The sequence below is a fragment of the Cupressus sempervirens genome, chromosome 10 (assembly GCF_028749045.1).
Source record: "Cupressus sempervirens isolate cs-2001-9-10 chromosome 10, ASM2874904v1, whole genome shotgun sequence".
Classification (NCBI taxonomy): domain Eukaryota; kingdom Viridiplantae; phylum Streptophyta; class Pinopsida; order Cupressales; family Cupressaceae; genus Cupressus; species Cupressus sempervirens.
Window position 1 is genome coordinate 771,730,659 of NC_143127.1, and position 23,798 is coordinate 771,754,456.

The window sequence follows — 23,798 nt, forward strand, 5'->3', positions numbered from 1 at the left end:
CTGATGTTGCCACCATTCTTGGTATCCATGGGATTGGTAAAGAGCCATTGTTTCATTGGAAGAAATCAATTGAGTTCAAAAAGGAAAGCTTACTCAAGGCCGAGCAAGAATTGAAGAGTGTGTATGAGGATGTGAAGAAAGTAATTGAAGAGGTTTTTGTATACCTTAAGGATCTACACATTGAATCATATGTAACTACAAACAAGCATTTAGTGGACATTGAATGAATGAAAGTGAAGTTCCTGGAATTCATAGAGGAATTCACCAGCCTCGCCAACTTTCAAGATTCTAAGTTCTTGGAGCTAGTAGTTGTTGATGGAACATTAGAGGTGTCAGATAAGCTCCAAGCTAAAGTCACCACGGTGGAGGAGTTGATAGAAGAGCATAACTATTGGGTGGTGAGAGCTGATAATGTTTACATTCCAAGTGTCAAAGAAATAAAGATGATGTTGGATGCATTCAAGGCACATAAGGCCGTTTCCATAAGGAAGAACTGAAGCATTACAACTTTTTACATGATGATTCTTCAGTCTGAATTGTGCCAAGTTTCATTCTCTCTTGGCTTCCTCTATTTTAGCCAAATATGGCAATTCTCCTCGCCTGATGGTGTTTTCTAACGGATGACTGACACTCAATCCTATTTTGAGCTAATTTCTTTCACATCCTTTGACATATTATCATACGATGTAACTGGTCAAATTTAAAGGGGCCTATAAATATAATCTTGAAGGCAAGTGGAAAGATCGACAAAGTTTTGGTGTGAATTGGCTTTGTAGCTAGGTCTATCTGATTTACTTTGATGGTTTTGTTGCTCATTGTATGATAGATTAGTTTTCCTTGGAATTGAAAGACATTTGTATACCAAGTGGAAAGATCGACAAATTTTTGGTGTGAATTGGCTTTGTAGCTAGGTCGATCTGATTTACTTTGATGGTTTTGTCACTCATTGTATGATAGATTAGTTTTCCGTGGAATTGAAAGACATTTGTATACGAAGCTGTTGATTTCTCGCTGATTTGAATGTTAGTATAGTGTTGACAGTATAAGAAAATTGAGCTTTTCTTTTTCATTTGCAAATCTGATTCGTTTTCTTGGAATGCATTGCATCTTCTAGGTTTAGCATTGCATTGTGTATTGAGGAACTAGAGTTGTAGTGAGCTGGGAAGTTGTTGTAGAGCAACTTTTTTTGGGTTGAGAGCCACTAAGGGCTGTAGATGCTATGTTGCTTGTGATTAGACCGTTATAGGCATCCTAGTTAGTGTTTGTTGCTCTTTGGTTAAGAGCATACCCCTAAAACCCATGATCTATTAAAAACAAAATCTAACACAAATCTTTGAAAGCTATGGGAATTGTACCTTTTAATTCAGAGGGAAGTGATAGATTACCTACATTGACTTGTCTGTTGGTAATATCCTTTTGTCTCTCCACACATTGGGCAATTTGAGAGTCAAGGTAGAAACTAGACATAGGAGGACAAATTGTTAACCAACAAGACGAGTTTTAGAGTTTGATGCACAATACCTCTACTATCGATTAAGTGCACAATTTCAACTTCAAACCCTCACCGATAGTATAAAAAAGAAAATTACAATTGAAAACGATCAATTCTCAAAATGAGTCATATTTATAATCTTATTTGTGCGACTTAGCTTCAAATTCATGCCTTTCACTAAAGAGGCTTCAACTTCACAACACGATTTTATAACCTATAATAAGATAAATTGCATTAACAATAATGAAGCCTAATAATAATACAATAAATAATAACTCCATCAATAAATAGCTCCAACCTGTGCAGATGATTCAGTAGATGACAATTGACCAAAATTAGACTAACTATAAATAGCAATTCTACAACTAAGACCCTCAAATCTCACTGTCAACTCAAATCTTGGGACAACATAAATCCTCCCCTTGTAAATGATCAACTCGTCTACAATGGTATAATTGTTGTCCTAAATACTGTCATCAAAAATACTAGTTGCACATTGATCCTTGGTAAACTTAGCTATGATCAAGTGCCTCCAATCCTTTGCAATCTTAGTAACCAAACATAAGTGGGGTCTCTGAGAAAGGGTGTTAGAAACAACATATTTTGTACCCTTAACATAGGAAATTTTAAAATCATAAGATTGTAGCTTATTGACCCACTTCTGATGTCTCTCATTCAGGTCTCACTATCCTATGAAATGCTTCAGGCTATTTTGATTTGTCTTAATATAAAATTTACTGCCTAAACTTGGCCAAAGCTTACATAATAGCCAACATCTCCTTATCTTAGGCACTGCATGATCTCTTAGGTCCTTGTAGCTTCCTTCTTTTGAAAGCTATGCGATGACAATCCTAGGACAATATTGCTCCAATATTATCACTTGAGACATGATAGTGCAAATCAAATGACATTGAAAAATTTGGCAAAGCTAGAATAGGGCATGAAATCATGACCACCTTGAACCTTCTAAAAGCACTCCTATGCTTGAGGAGTTCATTTAAAGGTATTAGAACCTTCCAGTGCTTCAATCTGGGGAGATTCATTTTTTGATGCAAGAGCATCCTAGGGTTTTCAGCAATCCTGCATGTTGGAGGTATTTTGGCTAAGTATTGTGGATTCAGTCACCAAATAGTGGTGCTCGGTCGATGAAGGGTGTAGTTGTGGCCGAGGAGCTCAATCATTGAAGGGGCTTAGTCGTTGTAGGAGCTCGACAAATACAAATTTCTCAGTAGTCTTTGTGTGCTCGGCATGCACTGGGAGCTCGGCAATGCTTGGGAGTTTGTTGATGCTAGGCTTGGTCTTTCTAACGCTTGGTCTGGTCTTGGTTCTTGTAGGTTCTGAGTTGTATGTGAGCTGACCTTGGGTATTTAATTTGTGTTGTAGCCGACTTGTGGCTCAACATATATTTAATGTAAGGGATTTTATTTAATTTGTAATGAACTAGGCCAACTTGTGGTTTAGTTGGGTATAAGTAGGGGTGTCTTGTGGTGTCTTTAGTGGTTGTCATCTAGCTTGGAGAAGAGGATGAAGTGTAGGTGCGAACTTTGAAGAGCTAGTAGCTGCGACATGAAAACTAGGAGATTGCTTGGTGGGCTTGCGAGCACAAGTTAAGATTTTCTTGGGGTTTTCTTCTAGAGTGTGGATCTGGACTAGCTGAGATTAGGATTGTGAGTTGGATCTTGTGGGATCTTGCAAAACTATTTTGTAATTGTTGTTGTATTTGGCCCTAACCTGGAAGGTCTTACAGCTGGGCACATTGCATGTAATCAGTTATTTATGAATAAAGAGTTGCATTTGGTATCAGATTGTGTATCTTGTGTTGTTGTTATCTACCAAAAATGCACCTTGTTAAGTTTGCAGAAAACTTAACCTTTTGGAGTAACATGGAAACATTCCAAGGTTGTGGGTAAACTGTGGCTAGTGGGTAAACTGTGGCTAGAATGAATCTCCGGATTCTAGGCCGGCTTTCTATCTGGTAAATCACTTTATACTACCTGAAACTGATTCTTTTTTATGGAGGAAAAGGGTAGAAGTATAACAGAAAATAAAAATCTAAATCCTAAGGGTGATGCACCAGAAAAAGTATCTTTGAGATCTAACATATAACCAGCACATAATAAAACAGTAGCAAGGAAGCTCCTTTGCGCAACTCAATAATCAGAATCCTTGCATCAATAACTGATAAAAAGGCTAAAATAACAATCTTTAAAAGGAGGATAACTTACAATTCAAAACTTCTTAATAACACAACTTTCAACCTGCAAAAGACTTGAAACAATCCTGTAGAAGGCATCGATATGACAGAAAAACACAGAAAAAGAAGGCACAGCTGAAATTCCTATCCAAAAGTGCTGCAAATCTATATATCTCTTTGAATAATGGGTTACAAAAAGATCTCTGCTCCTGTCAAGAAGTCTGAAAAACTCACAAAAACAGCAAGGTAGAGAAAAAGAAGAACCTCCTACAAAATGAGCCTTTAACTCATACTTATGCACTCTCCATCCAACTACATTTTGAAAGCCATAAATGCTAGGTCGGATTCAGCTCTTGAGGCCAAACTTGAGTCTTTAAAAAGACTTCAAAAGGTGTACAAAAAAGCTCAAAAGGCATGGTTTGATAATATCATCATAATTGCCCCTCATAAATGTAGTTATATCTCCAAGAAAACTCTCAAAAGTCTCCAAAATGCAATAACTCCCTGGCCTCCAAGTCTTATCAACATATGACTCGTTAAAACTTTGCAAAATATCCCAAGATCCTTCTAATTATTTTAAAAGTAAAATAAATATCTTATTCTTATCATTAATATTAAATATTTTGTGATTTAGTTATCTAGTCAATATTTATTAACATCAATTAGATAAATAAATTATAAAATATTTAATTTTTAAATTAATAATATTTTATTATAACATTTATAATTTATATTTCAATAAGTATTAATTGTGTTAATAATGTTATTGACTGATACATTAAATCACTTAACATTATTAATCCAGTTAATATTTATTGAAGTATAATTTATAAGGTTTATAATAAATATTAAAAAATAAATAAAAATAAAATATTTATTTTACCTAAAAAGGAAACTAGGAAAGGCACTTGGGTTGTTTTTTACAAAAGCCTAGCAAAGTTATAACAAAACGCAAGAAGGCTCATGCATGAAATAGAAGACTCTTGGAAAATGAAAATAAAAATCCCACAAAAATTGATGGAATGAGAAAGCTCTAAAAGGTATCATACGAATACCCTAAACCACATCAAAACTTCTCATTTTATACTTTGCAAATTGTGAAAGATGAGCTCTCGCTGCCATGAAGGAAAACAAGGGTTTTGTGAGGAAAATCAGAGCCTCTTATGCATTTTTTCATCCATTTTCTGTGCTTTTGTTGGGTCTTCTTTTGTGGCCGCCATTTATGAAGCCTACTGGAGAAATCATGAAGGATTTCACTGGTTCTTTGAGTTGGCCACCATGAATAGATTTCTTTCTATTTTGATGAAGCCACCGTGAAAAACATCTGCTAGCACTTCGAATTTGGATTTCACTATGACTTTGAGAAACATGGTAAGAAATTTGATGCATCTATTTTGTTGTTTGAGCGGCCATTACATTCTTAGATGCTTGGAAGGAATTTGTTGGATGTGCATAGCATATATCTTTCAGTTTTAAAATGCCTTCATACAGGTTTTTGTTGTTCTTTTCTTGTAAATGCCGTCATGTATGTTGATGCCGCCACTGTGAAATATTTGCTGTGTCTGTTGTACATATACATTCCAGTTAATTTTTTGTAGAATGGGTTATGCTCTGTAGATATTTGGGTTTTGTTGGAGCAAGATAGATTTTTGGAACTTATATTTCGTTCCCATTAAAAAAAAAAACCCAAATCGGGTTTACTTGCAGGTTTTATAGTAATTCCATTCAAGCAAAACCCAAAGCTTGGGTTCTCCTGTAGTTGGTGTAAATGTATTTTTCGCTGTCCACCATTTTGCATTTGCTGGAAATTGTTTGTTTTTTGTGAGCGCCTTTCATTTTGAACTACCATTCGATTACTTCGTGACAGAAAACTGGGGCTTGTTATCTCTATAAGGGTTTTCTGTACATATTTATCTCTACAAGAAAATATTTCTTTCAATCTTTCGCAATGCTTGTCTGCACTCACTCAAATTCTTGAGGGCGCCAATTAATCCCTTTTGCTTAAGAAAAGACCAAGTCCCTTAAATTGTCTTGAGAATATTTGCAGCTGAATATAGGATCTCACTTTGATCTGAAGAATGACCTCTCTCTTTCGATGGCAATTTGGAACCCTTTCTATCACTGAAACAATGAACTTGAGAATTTTCTGTGCTGTTTGGTTTTGACTGAAAACCTTATATTATGAAATCCAAATGTGATTTTCTTTGTAGATTTAACGGTTACAACCACATTTACAGGGTTGATTCTAGCAACATTCGCAGTCCACACTAAATGCAATCCTGAGGTTAAGTATTAAGGCTTTTCTCAGCAGTTCCAGCATGATTCCTAACTGGTCACTAACCATTAGCCAATCTCAGAAATGTGTTTTTCGTACATTTAAATCCTTCAGCTTGGTAAATGATTATTTAAACTTGTTGCTGAATGTAACCTTCCAAACTGTGCATTTGTGTTGTAGCTGTCTATCCTTAAAAATACATCGATATCTGCATCTTGAGACTTTTCAAAGACATTTCCCTGTAGCATGCTTTACATTTGCAATGAAGATTCCTTAACTTTCAGCATTGCTTGAAGTACTTCTTGTTGGTTATCTTTCATGCTTTCCTGTAGTAAGTTATGCATCTGCAATCTGCAATATCAATCATTATTATTTGCTGTAGCCCTTTGTGTACCCTATAGCATATCATCTATGAGCACGGGCTCGTGACACTCATAAATTATCTTTCTGTGATTTGCATTTGAACACTTAGAGTACTGTTTTTTGAGATCAATATGCTTACGCTCGATTATAATGAAAGGTTTCATATCTCAGGAATAATATGTCCCTTTGACATTATATTTTCTGATTTTTTGCACTGAAGCACTTAAAATTTATTCTGCTGTTTTTATATGTACTCAGAATAGGAAACATATAGCATGTGTGGGTACGTAGTTGTTAATAACCAGTCATTGCTTAGATCGTTTAAGATCTAACCCCATTTTTTTCCATGCAGGAAGACGAACATCACAGAGCTATCAGATCAAGAGCTAGACCAGGAGCGGCAACAAAGAACACATAACCAGTCAAAGGCTGAAAGGCAATGATTGGTTACCTCTGACTCTACTTCCTTATGCTATGTTTTTCTTATTTTCAATATGTATAGAAGCAGTAGTCAGACTCACAACTTGTGTGAGATTTTCATTTCCAGCATTTTATATTCACTTCATTCTATGTAAATATCAGTTGTATTTTGAAAATAAAAAATACAAGGACATTTATATTCTCTTGGCACACAATGAATAACACGCATTTTTGTCCTCATACTAAAATTTCAAAAGTGTGCAAAATTTTAGTAACAGTTGTGTTTCCGCTATGTGGTTGTTTGCAGGGACCTAGTTTACCTCCAATAGGGGTACCCTCAGGTTCTTGCTGTATCATTTTCTCCCATGAGGATTGACTAGACCTCATTATCACATTTTAATGCTTTCAAACTCTTTAGGCTCTATTAATAACAAGTCTCCTCTCATGAAGGCCAAAACTTAAAAATCAAAGTAAGAAAGTAGAAAGGGGCGGGATGGAAAATTAACGAGCAACCATTACTGCTCAGTACAAAAAAAAGGTAGAGAGAAAATTTATTGCCAAGAATAATCGAGTAGGGAGCTATAATTTCTTGCCTCAAGTTCTCATTACAGAGGAATATAACACAAGTAAATACCATTGTGTCAATGACATTTCTAATCAAATCAAATAAAAAGGGCAGGATTATTGTGTTGTCTTATTTTGGACATGATTTAGAATATGATCAAGGATGTGTGGAATAATATCCCAAACATTTATAGAATCAATTTAAGGGCCAAAATTACTAAGTCGACCTATTCTTAATTCCCTTCTCTAAATATATGTTTGTTTTTTTTTTAAAGTCTTATGAAGATAAGATTGGGAATTAATAATAATGAAGACAAATGCAATAAACAAATAAGACCTTCACCAAAACTCCTTTTTTCTTTTTTGGTTCAGTTAAAGTACAGAGCATCCTAACTCCACTTGGTTTTCTCTTTTACTTAATGGATTGATATCCTCTAGCTAAGTTGAAGTAAAAATATTTTATTTTTGTGTTTTTTCTTGTGTGTGTTTTTACAAATATGTGTATATAGAAAATTAAAATACGGAAATATGAATTGATGAAACATACAATATGACCAGATGGAACTTGAACAAGATATAATTTAAGCTTGATTAATTCAATGCTGTAAATACATAAAGAATTATAATGATAATAGTGTACCTAGAATTGATTTCTCAATGAACAAATTTGACCAAATATCACAAAATTGTAGGCCCTAAACATTGAGCCCCAACAACCCAAGGTGACAAAACATGACTCTCTACAACATCAAATAAATAGGGCTTTACACAGCTCAATCCACATCACTATTGTTCAAGCAATCACCAGTTTATGCACCTAGTTTTTTTCCAATTCAATCCGCTAACGAGCTGTAGTAAGGGTTTGAATTTGCAAGTTGATAAGCCACTAACTTTGAGATATATCCCTTGCTTGGTAACAGGGTAAACTCCAATGCCTAGTAGATAACTTGGCGTTTGAAAATGAAAAAACAAATCATGCAAATCAGGGTAATTGGACGCCAAACTCCTAGTGTGAACATGCGCTTAATTGCAAAACAAATTACCTTAAAACTCCAATACCTAATGTCTCCCAAGCAACCTTATTGACAGTAATGGAAGACCTCAAGACGATTTTCAAAGTTTAATCCACAATACCTCAGCTATCGATTAAGTGCACAATTTGAAAATTAAACCCTTACCGATAATATCAAAAAGAAAATAACAATTGAGGATGATTGATTCTCAAAATGAGTCATTTATAATCTCTTTTGTGCAACTTAGCTTCACACCTTTCACTAAAGAGGCTTCAACTTCACAACACCATTTATAACCTCTAATAAGATAAAGTGCATTAACAATTATGAAGCCTCATAATAATGCAATAAATAGTAACTCCATCAATAAATAGATCCAACCTAGGGAGATGGCTAAGTAGATGACAACCAACAACTACGCCAAAAGTGCATTGCCAGAAATAGCAACTAACCAAAATTAGACTAACTATAGATAGGGACTCTACAACTGAGACTCTGAAATCTCACTGTCAACTCATGAGAGTCATGATGATGATCTGATTAACCCTGGCTATAGGAACCGGCTAAATCGAGGACATTAAATAGCATGATTGAATTGAGAATTAGTAAGGCCGAAGTTGTGGTCATGGGACAAGTGTCACATGATGAAAAAGGGCTGCAATGATGGGAAAAATAATTTAAATTAATGAATATGTACACAATTAATGTTGTAGGAAATAACAACATAGTTGATGGATAAATTAAATAAATAAAGACTATTAAATTAATGGCTTAAGATAGGGTAAACTTAGGTGTAATTAGGTATGGACAACACTTCAATTAGGCATTGTTTACGATACAAAAACACTTGAAATTGGGAAGGATACATCCCTATAATGTTAATTGATAGACAATGTTCAAATGGATCTTGAACTGATTTGAATTTCAATAAATGGATTGCTTAATGATGGTGGGCTAAATTTCAAGATTGATTTGCATGGATTAGGATTGATTTTATTGGATGGATTGGATCAAAGATAAATGGATTAGATAGAATGGGATTCAATAGGCTTGTCTAGGGGATATGATGGCTAGAGCCTAGGATAAAGGAATAGTTGAAAACCAATGAAAAGGGAAAGCCAAGCCATGGTAGAAGATGAAGGATGGAGAACTTGTGTGGATAGAAGACAAAAGGATTGAGTGGATGGATGGTGCTGGGAGGAAGAGGATAGGAGGGAACTCCAAGAACTATGTTGTAAAGGAAATAGATATCCCAAATTAGAGGTAGTGCAATCATGGATAGAAGATGGTAAGGAATATTAAGATGCGAGGACAAGACATAAAGGATATGAATAGTGGACAAAGTAAGGTTTGGATTCTCCAAAGCGTGCACATATAATTTTCCATATCTTCATCAAGATTTAACTAATTAGAGGTGAAAAATAGTAAGCTGATGGAAATGATATGGATGGTATGGATGACTAAAGGATATTACAAAGTGAATAGGATAGACATGTTACATTTTGCTTCTTGCCTAATAATGATTATAGGATGGGAAAAGATTAAGATATGTTCCTCCAAACCTTATCAAGATCAAAGAAAGGGAGAGATGATTGAGCTTATAGGATGACTGGATTAAATGAATGATCAATTAATGAGGGTGTGGGATAAAGATATATGTCAATAAGATCAAGTGGGTAATATATGGTATACAAACATGAAATGCTTATTTAGACCTCTAGACTTGTCAAGTTCATAGGTGGAAAAAAGGGATAGACTCAAATAGGACGTTGGATAAGTAAATGGCAAGAAATGATATGGTAGGACGTGCATAGATTTTGCATGAAAGTGTAGAGTGCAAGAGGATTGGTGATGGAGACATGAAGTTTCTGTATTCATGGATATTATTCTCTTAAATACGTGCTATAGTAGACCATGTCCATTGGACTTATGATCATAAAAGTTGGTAGAATGATGGAAAGGGGGATGAAATGGATGGGGGAAAGGAGATGTATAAGGATTTATACGAAGAATTGGATTAAATGACGATGGTGGAGGATGAAGGACAAATGGGTATTGGAAGAGTCAAGACCATGATTGGAATATACCTAGAGGGGAGGTGGGGCTATGAACAATTGTTTGTCAAATTAGATGGAGAGGTGGATCTAGATTTTAGGACATAAGGATAGAAGATGGATTTGGAGGGTGAGGTAATTTTAGGTAGATTATAAGAAGAATTAGAGTGAAAGATGCTATTGGATTAATAAGTTTGGATGCCAATTTGGATTTTGTGTTATCTCATTTCTTCTATGAGTAATTTGGAATCCCATATTATTTTTAATTTAGTGGCTTTTGATTCTTGGGCTTTTGTGTATTTTTCAATTTTTTTCTTTTCTTTATGGGCTTTTGTGGCCTCGTCCTTCAATTGTGCTTTTCATTTTTATTTTTATTTTGGATCATAAATGGATTTTCTTGATCATTTTGAGTTTATGTGTTGATCTTTTGATGTATTTCATTTTTAATTCATGCATTATTTATTTGGCATCCAAATTGCTTCCAAGAGCATTGGGAGTTGTGGATAAAGTAAAAATGATATGGAGGTCTTATATATTGGTTAATGTAGCCTTGTTAATATTAATGTGTGGTAGGGGAAAAATAGGAGTCTTTGTTTATATTGATGTATGATAGGAGGGAAGGATTTTGTTCTAGGTATGATGGGTGATGAAATGCAGGGAGTCAAGATGGATTGAAGGGTGAAGGAATTGACTTTGAAATATCTGGATGGAAGAGATGGACTAGTATATGAAATTTGAAGGGCCTATCAGATGTGGAAGGTGGGAGATGAGGATGTTTTGATTTTGATGTAGGCATTCGGGATGTGGGATGGATGGAAGGGGTGCAAATGATCCAAGAATAATCTTAGTAGCTAAGTCCATGGTAATATTAATTTAAGTTGATTTGGTACTTTTATGTTGATATGGAGAATATAATATGGAAGTAGAGATAGGCTCATGTAGTAATTTAGATTGGATGAAAGTCGAGGAACACATTTTTAATGTTTGGGATTCATGAATACCTTGTAGAGGATGGGATCATGCCATGGAGATGAAAATGTACGATAATCTTGAATTGAAGAGGGATCATGAGGAGCATTAGGAGGATTGAGATCATGGCATTGGGATAGATGGTTTGATCTTGACTTGGAATAAGATATTGTGGTGGAGTGTAAATATCTTGATCTTAATTTGGAATAGGATCATTGGTTGAGATTGATGATGTATCTTTCTCTTAAGGTGGTGGATTATCATTGGACATGATGGAAGTAACTTCTTGATCTTGGTAAGGGGATCATGACATGGAAGGTTGTTGTGTGATGTATTAGAAGGGAGTTTTTTATGAGGTGTAGGAATATCATTAGATGGGATGTGAGTGACAAATTGATCTTGATAAGGGGATCACAAGATGGGATAAAAGGGTATTTTTGTCACAATTTGGAGTGCGAGGAATTCCTTAATCTTTATTATGAGATAAAATGGACAATATACCTTGATCTTGACATAGAAGGGTATCTTTGGATGAAGTAGAAGGTATAGTTTTCTCTTTGTTTCAAGGATTATGTATACTAGCATGCTCCAAATTATGGGATTGAAAAATTCGAAGTTGTATGCAATAACAATTTAATGGTTCAACAGAATTAAGGTAATTGCATTGAAAAGAGGTTGGAACCTCCAAGGTGTTAGAGGATGACATGGGCATGGAGTTATATGACGTGGGATTGTTGGATGAGGGATCTTGTCTGCTAATATGTGATAGGTCACAATCTTGTGGAATTTTGACTTCCCCAAGTTCAAAGGATTTGTTCATCATTTTTGTCTTATGCTAGAAGGTTTGTAGGTTTAGATCAAGGGTTCATAGCATTCTTGGTAGGATAAGTGTGATCAATAGGGATGTATTGGTATAGAGAGATATGCATCAATGTAGATATAGCATTACTTTGGGTTGCTTATTGATGTGCTTTTTGATAATTTGTGCTATTCATTGGTTGGATAAAAAGAATTGTTTTAAACATGTGGTAACTTGGAGAATGTTTATCAAAATTGGTGTTATGAAGATCATCGGGACTTTCATTATCATCACAGGGCTCATAGTCAATAAGATCATCATCATCTTCAATATGATTAGGGTTTTCCTTAGTCACAAATCTTGGTCTTATTGGACCAAGATATGAATATATGTTTTTAGATTGAATGGCATGGATGAATGAGGATTATAGGAGATTAGATTAAATGATATAATTTTAGTAATGGGGTTTGACATAGATGCTTGAACTACCATAACAATTTGGTCAAACCAGTTCATGATGTTTTAATGTGGGTTTTGAATTGAGATTAGATGATGTATTGGGTTGGGAATTAGATGATGAGCTTTGGAAGATGTATAGTAATGGATGCTTGGAGGTCAAAAATCAAGATCCTAATTTATAGATTATCTCTAATGTTCTCGACCTTGGATAGGATGAAAGACATTAGATGTGTGTCATCTTCTACACCCGAAATGCTTGTGCTTCGTTTTGCTTGCTGCGAATGGGATCCTCACACTACCATATGGACGAATGGAGAACATGTTTATTGTGTGCAACACCAACTACCCAACACAACAACCTAACAAACCGGACAATGTTCTTGGTTTCCCTTCAAATTATGCCTAGTAACACAAGAAACTTTGATGCTTAATAGATAATTGGCATTTGAAAATGCAGAAACAACTCACGTAGAATAGGGAAATTGGACACCAAACTCCTAGAGTGAATATACACCATATTGCCTAACAAATTGTTTTAATGTCCAGTACCAAATGTCTTCCAAGGAATAGTATTGATAGTAATGGAAGACCTTAAGATGATTTTAAGAATTCAATCCCTAATACCTTAGCTATGGATGCATAGTTTCGACTTTGAACCCTCACCAATAATATCAAAAAGAAAATAACAATTAAGGATAACCAATTCTCAAATGAGAGCCATAATTATAATCTCATTTGTGAAACTTAGCTTCAACTTCACACCTTTCCCTAAAGAGGCTTTCACTCCACAATGCCATTTTATAACATATAATAAGATAAATTGCATTAACAATAATGAAGCCTCTTAATAATGCAATAAATACTAAATCCATCATTAAATAGCTCCAACCTATGTAGATGACTGAGTAGATGACAACTACGTCGACACTGTATTGCCAAAAATAGAAACTAACCAAAATTAGACTTACTATAAATAACAAATGTACAACTGAAACCCTCAAATCTCGTTGTCAACTCACAAGGGTCACAATTATGAGCTCACCGACCCTAGCCACAAGAACCTGCTAAGTCAGGGATAGTACATAGCATGATTAGAGGATTGCTAGGTTGAATGATAAATAGATAGGTGGATGTGATGAGTAATGTTAATAGTAAATTAGATAGAAACTATTGTAGCATAAGGCTATCTAAAATGAGTTTTTTTTTTTTGTATTAGAGATAGTATATCAACTAGAATACAAAAGCAAAGTAAAAAACAACACAAAAAATGTCATGCAGTTCAGTCTGGAATTACCTTCAAACTAGAGATAACATAATTACAAGTATAGCAGATATATAGTATTGACTTATGAGCAAATAGAAGTGATGTGTATGCACAACAAAAACTAGTTCCAGCCATCATTATGGTTGCTCCTATAAATGGGGTTGCCCCAACTATCTCCATTGAAAGAATCTTCTTCTTAGGTACTATTGATGTCAATTTCATGACTGTCACTGATCAAGTTTGTACGAGTAGTTTGAGTGTTGAATAGTAATGTTACCTTCCACATTGTTAGGATAGAAGAAAAGGATTCTATCTAGCATGTTGTGAACTGGTATATAATTTATGCATATATGGACTTTTAACATATCTTCTATTAAGAACTGGTATATATAATTTATCATTTAAATGTACAGTTCCTTACATACCTTCTTTGCTTAGTTAGAAGTGGTGTGATTAGTCAATCCATTGGATTAGGTGACCTTGGCTTCACTTGTTCCACTATTTCCTGCTTCTACCTTCTTTCCCCAGGTTATTCAACTCATTCCTTGTTTGCTCTAGATCAGCTTTTCCTTTTCTTTTGATATGTTCATTTCTTGGTGCTGGTGCTCGGGTCTTGTAGTTTTTGCTTATGTACCCAACCTTGTGACAATAAAGCAAACTAAGCTTCCATTTTACCATTTTTTGAAATTGCCTCTTAAATGTGTCCTAATGCAATTTTCTAGAATGTGACCTTATTTGTAATGGTCCTCCTCAAATCTGCTCTCAAAAAATGCTGATGAAAGCTCAAAGAATTTCATCAAACAATTCACATGCAAGGGACGTATGACTGATATAGTTTTTCAGCGAGCTTTAAATGACTCTTTTTAATTTGCATCAATGAAAATCTTGTGCTAAAAGACTCCAAATGGACTACACAATGGCCTAACATGAGTGTGCTACTAATTTTGACAATATTCAATGCATATATATGATCTAAGCATGAGAAATGAACACCTACAGCCAACTGGCATTTTTACAAACAGTTGGTATGCAAACTAACTAGCTGATAAATAATGATATTGGATTGCTTAAATGACACCAGCAACTATTATCTTCTTAATTTGCAATGAAATTTCTAATACAATGCTCATGAAATATGGCCAAGACTTTTGGCATTTACATGGATTACAAAATGATAATGCTGGTATAATGCACACTTACAGCTGAAACTTATAACACTCTAAAAAGCAATACTAACAAAGGAACATGGTTGTAGATGGCTGTAATAATTTCCTTCAATGCTGCCCCTTCTGCTTTGCTTTTTCGGATCTACTTTTTGAACTGCTTTTACGGATTGCTTTTTCAGCCTACTTTTTTGATTCCACTTTTTCGGGCTACTTTTTCATATTTGCTTTTTCGGACTGCTACCATGTTGAATCTCAAGACCATATCTTTCAATGGCATCAAGATTTCCAGCTTGAAGGGATTTCGTCCTTCAAACTATTGAGACATAATCTCCAGAAAATTTTCCAATTTCTTTGATATTTTCCAAGCATGAATAAATGAGAGCTATCCTCTTCCTTTTAATCCCTTCCTCACTTGCTCCACGCTTCCGTCTTGCCAATGTGGGATAATTAATGAGTTTCAATATTACCTCTTTTTTTCCTTTTACAAAGTCCATGTATGTACTCAAAAGGGGGACTCTTCATTTTTTTATAAAGTGACTTTATGAAACATTATAATATTTAATTTAAATAGTCACTTTACCGTTGTAACTTTGAACATTAAAATAATATACCAAATAAACTCGAAATCCCACATATAATAGCTCATCAGAAAGAGCCCAACAAAACGCATCTCATCCTGTCACTGAAAATTGAAGGCACTGCATCCCCCTATTGGCTTACTAAAAATAGTAAGTCTTTCCGAAAACCCAACAAACGAACTCCGTTTGGCCTGTAATTAAATTTGACTAGGCCAAATAACCTCAGGATCCCTTTTGAAGTCTTGGTTAGCCCTCGAGACCATACAAGAATGGGCTAACAACAACATACCTCCAAACTGGCTAAGTGGGGGACATTACATTATTCTCCACAATAAGGACAACTGTACCATGTGTTGTAATCCTAGTTATGAGAACTACCTTGCTTAGGTGCATACCCTTGCTTCTTAGATGTCCAGGTAGATTTTGCCTTGGATCTACATTCTTGAGCTTTGTGTTCATACTTATGATAGTTCTAGCGATGTCCTTCAAATCTAGATGCAATGGGTGTATTGTTTGCCTTTGACCTGCATTCATGTGCTTGGTGTCCTTGTTTCTTGCAGTTAAAACAATGTCCATTGGATTTTGGTTTAGAATTTTGCTTACCAATCTTGCTTGTGCAAATGTCTGTTGTGTGTCCCATTTTGCCACAATGATAGCATGTAGGTTTGCCTTTTGGGTTTGCATTTCTTTTCTCTCCACTCTTGGATGATTCTCCTTCTTCAGTAGATGAAGAATGCTTGGTATATCCTAGTCTAGAGGTGTCACTAGGTGTTCTTAGTGATCTCATCAGTTCTTCAAAGTATCTTATAGCTTCATTACATTTGTTCATCCTCTCCATTAGTTCCTTCTTAGATCTTAACTCATTTCTCAGTTGATCACTTTGTGTTCTCAAATTTGCAATCTCTATATCCTTTCTGTTTAGTTCCTAATTTGCAAGTAGAAATTGATTCATCATGTCTAGCTGGTTGTTTGTGAGCTTTTGCACATCAAATTTTCTTTCATCAAGTCTGGTAGCCATTTGTCTCTTGTCTTCTTCTGCCATGACTTTGTCTTCTTCAACTTTCTTTTTCTGTTCAGTCACTTCACATGGCCTCGCTAATTGTGTTTCACATTCTCTCTTCATTTCTCTGATTTTGTCATTCAAAATGATATTCTTCTCCAATAGAACTGCTATTATTACATCACTTTCATTGGAATTACCATCTTCAAACACTCCTTTAGTGTCTAATTCTTGATAGAGTGTATCATTTTGTTGAACAACCATCTCTTTTCTTTTCTTTAAGGATTTCTTCAACCCTTCTCTGGCTGCTAGAGTATGATCTGGATGACAAGCATCTGATTTTCAATGATTTTTCTCAATTGGTAAGCCTCCATCTTCAAGATCTTAACTCTCAAGCTATTAGACATCTTCTAAGAGAACAAAGCTCTGATACCAATTGTTGGAAGTCATCGAGAAGTAAGATATTGAGGTGGGGGAGGGGTGAATCAAGATTTACAAAAACTTTTTAACTCGTTGAAACAACACAAGTACATACTGATGGAGCCCAAAATTTTAGTCTCCATTTGTGAAATGATATGGGAGACGAATGATGAAACAATATTGTCAATATCAGAAAGTTTCATCATTGTATAGACAAAATGAGTATTAGAGGCGATTGAATTACATAATAGATTCATGTCCTATCTGGATTATGGTGATGTTACTAAAATTTTGCACATGTGGAAAATTTAAGTATGAAGATAAAAAGTGCATAAATGTTATTCATTATGTGCCAAAAGAATAGATAATGTCCTTGTATTATTCGTCATAACAATACAATTGATATTTACAATCATTGAACAATGAAGTGATTTAAAGGTTGAAAGTAAAATGTCTCTCACACAATTGGCTGTAAGAGTAGCCCCTAGACTGCTGCTACGAGTTCCCACTTTTGAAAATAAATAACATGATAGAATTAAAGAGCAAGGAAAGGGTCATGGGCACCAGCCATTGCTTGTAATGACTGGTCACGCTATATTTTCTCATCCCTATTTGATTGTTGTTCCGCATGACGTTCCCTCCAAGCTTCCAAATCCGGCATGATAAGAGGGAAAATGTTAGATCCAATGGATCTAAGCAATGCTAGTATCTCATTTTTCCATCGCTTTCCAATTCCTAAGATGCCACGCATTTTCATGAAATAAGAATGCATACCAACAGTAAAGGAAGCAAGCAAACATATCAAAGCTCTTTATTACTAACGTGTTTGTTCATTGTGCAGTGTCTTGTTTCTAACAGATACGCGGATATAATAGTAGGTTCCCACAAGGGTTTTTTGAGCCTGGCATACTCTTTAGAAACAGGACATATGAATCTGATCGATTTCAGACCTCAACATATATACAACAAAGAAGAAAGCATTTAGAAGTAAATGAAAGTGATGTTACAAAAACACAGCTACAGGATCATGAGGGATACATGAAAGATATCACAGATCAAGCCACATTTTGAAGCATAATACATTTACTGCTGTCAATCACCATAGATCTCATAAATCTGTAGCAGGTCTTTTAGTTTTTTTTTTTTTTTTTTAAAGCATTTTCATGAAAGCAACATGTCAAGTACAGATATATAGGTGACATCCATGGTGGGGATTAATCATTAAGCATACATATGATTATTGCAGCTTCGACATTAAATGAAAATATAAAAATCATATTACTCGTGGTAACAACAGTAATCACATGAGATGCATTCAATATCATCGCAACATGGGAGCATCACTTTCACAACTTTCCATCAAGATAAGGCCAGAGATATTGAGTGCTAAAAGGAACTTTCTTTGGAATGATATGCAGCAGTACTATGTTATATAAATGATAAGTTTGCTCATGATAGACCATGATCTTTTTAAATGAAAATGAGAAAATGACATATCAAAGTGAACTACAGTCATTTATGGAGCAGCAAGAGTCTGTACATGAGCTTCTACATGTCAAATTATAGTGTCAAGGCTAGATTGGAAGGAATATCATGGTCATTTCAAATCTCAAATAACCAAGGCATTGAAGTCTGAAAACAAAGAGCAAAGAAATGCATATGGTCATTAATTTTACGAATACACTAAAGGAGTCGAGGAAAGATATGTAGTAATCTCAAAGAAAGAAAGTAAAACAATGCCATAGATATATTGGAGCTGCTAACATTATGTGTTTCATTTATGCTGAGACAAAAGGTTGAGATATAGGACAGTCATATAAATATCTGAAGAGGGTGTTAACATTTCCATGCAATATGATTCAATACAATTTCATATTTCAATATGGGAGTTTTCAGTAATAAAAGAGCCAGGATACATGAATGATGGACATGAGCAAATACGTGTCAGTTAATTTCCATCTTTTAGCTTGGTGGTATCAAGTCTGAATTTGGAGCTTCTCTCAAATTTGACACTAATAATTATAAAAGTTGGATCTCCTTCATATCAGCAGTTACAAAATTACACATGGTTGAAGAGCACAGGGTTTGTGAGGCTAAATGCCCTAGGGAAAGAGTTCTCCCTTAAACAAAATTGCATTCAATGGCTATAGATCTGATTGTATAATGGCATAAATCCAAACAATAGTATTAATGCTATAGATCTCATAAATCTGAGAGGGTTTTTTAGAGGCATGATCTTTAGGGTTCTTTCCCTAAATTCAAAGCTATAAAGAACAAAAGCCTCAGAGTGGAAAAAATATATATCAGATTTTTCAACAGAGAAGTGCCTTTTCTTTTTCTGAAAAAGATTACTGCTTAAAAAGGTTTTCAGATTTGAGAAAAATAACAGCAGATGAGCAAGATATCTACAAGAAATGTCTCATATTTTTTCAAAGGGAAAGATCAGAAAATATGCCATATTAACAAAGCCGTAGACAAAGAATGCCCAGCAAAACTCTCTTTATTTCCTCTTCTCATGGCAGCCAGCAAGGAGTAAGAGCAGCAAATGATAGTAAGGTACAGGAAACACAACTGTTACAGCCACAAAGCACACGCAAAAATGCCCAAATTCAAGAATAAATCTGCCATTTATCTCAAGAAGAGCCCAGCAAAGAAACAAAGCCAAAAAATGCACCGAGATCTCTCTCTTTCAGCATCCAAACCCTCATTTTTTCCATTTTCGCATTTTGCAAGTGTAAAATGAAAGGGGTTTGATTTGATTTAGGGTATTCATAAGATACCTCTAGAAGTTTCTCATTCCCATCGGTATTTTTGTGGGGATATTTCATATTTTCAAGAGTCTTCTATTTCCATGCCGTTAACCTTCTCACATTTAAATGTGACCATTAGCTAGGCTTGATTCATGATTTTGCAAAGTATCCTTCCTTAGTTTCTCTTTTAAAGGTAAGATAAATATTTTTATGGAATATTTACTATAGTATTATGAATGTTATTTTAATATATATCAATATTAATGATATTATTAAGTGATTTATGAGTTAAATCATTTAATTAAAATTATTAACATTATTAATCCAATTGATATATTAAAACAACACTCAATACTATAATAAATATATTTTTATTTTTATCATCTTTTAATATTTATTATAAACTTTATAATTTATAATTCAATAAATATCAAACTGGATTAATAATGTTTAGTGATTTAACTTATCATTTAATAACATTATTAATACAAATAATACTTATTGAAATATAAATTATAAATGTTATAATAAATATTATTAATTTAAATATTAAACAATTTATGATTTATTTATCTAATTGATATTTATAATATTGTCTAGATAACTGAATCACAAAATATTTAATATTAATGATAAGAATAAGATATTTATTTTACTTTTAAAATAAAATTAGAAGGATCTAGGGATATTTAGCAAAGTTACGAGTCATGTGTTGGTAGGACTTGAAGGCCAAGAGTTATTGCATTTTGGAGACTTTTGGGAGTCTGCTTGGAGATAATGACTGCATTTATGAGGAGCAGTTATGATGATATTATCAGGCCATGACTTTTGGGCCATTTGCACAACTTTTGAAATCTTTTTGTGGGCTCAAAAAGTGCCTTTTTGACTGAGCTTGCCCAAGGAGTGGGTGTTTTGCATTTATGATGCAAGTTGGTTGTAAAAGATATAAGTATTGAGCTTTGGGCTCATTTGGAGGGTGTTCCAAATTCTGGTTATGCAAGTAAATTTTTGTGACATATCTTTGTCCCTAGTATACTTTGCAGAATTTTGTAATTGAGTTTGGAAATTAACTACACAATGACTGAACATTTTGGAGTAAGTTTTTTGCAGTTTTAACTTTTCTTTCTTTCTGTATTTTGTGTTCAATGCATGATTGATAAAAATAATTTGTGAATTTGTCATTCCTCATTGTTTTGTCTCAGCCAGTACCTTTTTATAGAAGTGTATGTTGTTCGCAGGTCATAGTTTGTGTCCACAACATTGTTAAGTAAAAAGTCTGTTTTCTTAACTGTAATTTTCAGGACTTGATTGTGAAATACTTATGTAAGCCTATATAAAAGAGAAGTTTTCACCTACAAAATACATTAGTTACGTGTTATGTTATCATTTTTGGTGTATCACCTTTCCAGTTTTTAAGTTCTTTTCATTTTCCTTCTCTCTCTTTTCCTCCCAAGTTTTATTTTACTGTCTAAAAGAGAAAATAGGTGATTACCCAATAGGAACCGGCCTAGAACTTGAAGATTCACTCCTATTTCTAGTATACTCACTACCTAGAAGTGTTTCCATGTTTCTCAGAGTGACTGAGTTTTAGGATTCAGTCAAGGTGCAACTTTTAGAGATAACAGGGGATAAGCAACATTCTCTAGAGTAATAGAAAATTGGGCAACTAAAGAGTGGGAGTGAAATCAAGAGGAGATTAAGATAATTTTTAAAGAAAACACTCATGGAAATTTATAATGACTCAAGAGGAAAACTCGTCATGGTCCTGAGGTGTCTTATTGTTCAAATTTCTTCATGATTTGTTGATATTATCCTCTGCTAATAACAAAGGGCATTAGTTATGTATGCAGTATTTATTTGAGCCAAGCCCTCAAGTAGCAGCAAACTGTTCAGTTGTCAAAGTAATGGCAGAATATGGAGCCATTTTATGTCTGAGGTTATCACATTCATGTATCTTCTGTGTGTTCACACTTTATCAGTATTATCAGATATATTTCCCCAGAGTGATTGTCCATTCCAGGATCAATTAAGGTATAGATGATGGTAGGACAATGTGAGCAGCATTAGATTCTTGCGTGCTTCAAGTCTCTTGAATCTATTGCTAATATGAGCAAATCAATGATTATCTTTGTGGTATAACTACGATTGCAACAAATAATCTAATAGATAGAAGTTTTGTTGACATTAATGACAATATATTGAAGTTACGGATACAATATCAGAACAGGAACATATAAAGCAAATGCCTATTTTTTTGGCAAAAATATATTGTGCTAAAAACTATGCATCAAAACCCATATGAAGGAGGAGTTCATCAGATTAAAGACTTTCTTTTGCAAATGGCATGGTACCCAATGATGGAGGATTGAGTTGCTATGTCTTACAAAACAGCCAGAGCCAAGGACTTTTTTTTTTTTTAAATAATCATTGATATCTAACGTTGTTATGTGTTGTTGCAAGATGAAGAGTTGCCATGGAAGCATAAAGTCCAAACACAACACGTCAGATTTAAAGCAAAATTATGAGTACGATACAATTAAAGTGCAACAGAGCATAGTATGATTGGACACATGCAGATGAGGAGCGGAAATTTTTTTTTAGAAACCCTCGACTATGAAGTTGAATGATGGAAACACAATGGACACAAGGTTTTGGAATAAAGACTGAACCAAGAGTAGTGACATTGAAGGATATTTAAGCATGAAAAATAGTGAGCCACTTGACCATTCATGGAAAATGATGTAAGTGTTTCTCTTTTGCAATATCACCAATCACCAAGTGCGGAGGTAATAAGGGAATGATGCGGCATAGAATAGAAAGGTTGGAACATTACAATCACCATCTTCAAATTAGAAATAATTGCAGCAATGCTGATTGGTGGAAGATAGAAGCTTGCGAGATCATTATAGTCGGAGGGGACAAAGTCATATGGAGTGTTCAAAATCTACAAGCAGTTCTTAACCTTTAAAGTCACGTCGTTCCATTCATCATCTTTGATATCGTGGTTTTTAGAGCTAAATAATAAACTTATATTACACACCACGTTATATATGTTTTTTATTTAATTTTCAGTTATTCGTTTGGAGGAGTTGTGGTGCTTGAGAAAGTAACCGGTACCCCTTGAGACTCTATAAATTGGAGATGTAAAATAAACAAGGAAAGAGATATACAATTTCATATTCATATTTAAAAATTTTACATATACATGCTCTATGATATATTCTATTCTTCCATTGGTGAAGGAATGAATTCTTGAACAAAGCTTGTGGATTTGAATTATTAAGTGGATTTTGTGCGATCCGGATACATTCGCAATAGACAGATCATCTGTAAGGAATGTCTTTATTGTGATGTTATTTCTGGCATAATTATTTATTTTAAATTTTGGAGTTTTAAATTATTATTAAGTTGCGTCTTTTATAAATATTTTTATTTATTTTCTATAAATATTTTAAAATTCGGATAAGTGGACTAGGTCATTATTGCATTTTAAACTTGATAAACATAGATATTGTGAAATATTTTATTATTTCCATATTTATGTCTAGTTTGTCTCTGTAGGAGTTAAAGTGCATCCTAGACTAGTTTAGAATTGCATTCATATAATTGATCCGTCGTGTTTAAATTGTTAAAATTATTTATAGTTTAAATCATAGTAACGAGAATCGCTCAAAAATCGCCTGAATCGGTGATTCCGCGACTAGATTCATGCTGGGCGATTTTTTTTGCATCGTGTATCGGTATCGCCGATTTCTGGGACATGAATCGCCTAAATTGCCGATTCAGGCGATTCATGTAAAAATCGCCAAAATCGCCTGTAAAAATCGGGTATGAATCACCCGTGGCATGTAAAAAGGGAAGTTGAAATTTTTTTAAAAATCACTTTTTTTTTCACTTTGTTTTTGACCTATTCTCTTTGTTATAACCCTAAAGGGCCTTCTATTTGTTAAGCATGAGTAGAAGAGAGGAAAAGTGACAAAGAAGAAGAGAAAAGAAAAGCCATAGGTTTCCAACCGGC

At 34.3% G+C, this 23,798-nt stretch overlaps 1 long non-coding RNA gene across 3 annotated transcripts in view; it reads left to right on the forward strand.

Moving 5' to 3' along the window:
• Positions 1 to 7,545, forward strand: part of LOC149536151 (uncharacterized) — an 80,157-nt gene extending 72,612 nt beyond the window's left edge. For 2 of the 3 annotated variants that reach the window (XR_016357795.1, XR_016357796.1), the window contains one exon: positions 6,677 to 6,947. This is a non-coding gene — a long non-coding RNA (uncharacterized LOC149536151). Of the gene's footprint in view, positions 1 to 6,676 lie in introns of all 3 variants that reach the window. The other variant, XR_016357797.1, reaches the window with a different exon arrangement.
• Positions 7,546 to 23,798: the final 16,253 nt, after the last annotated feature.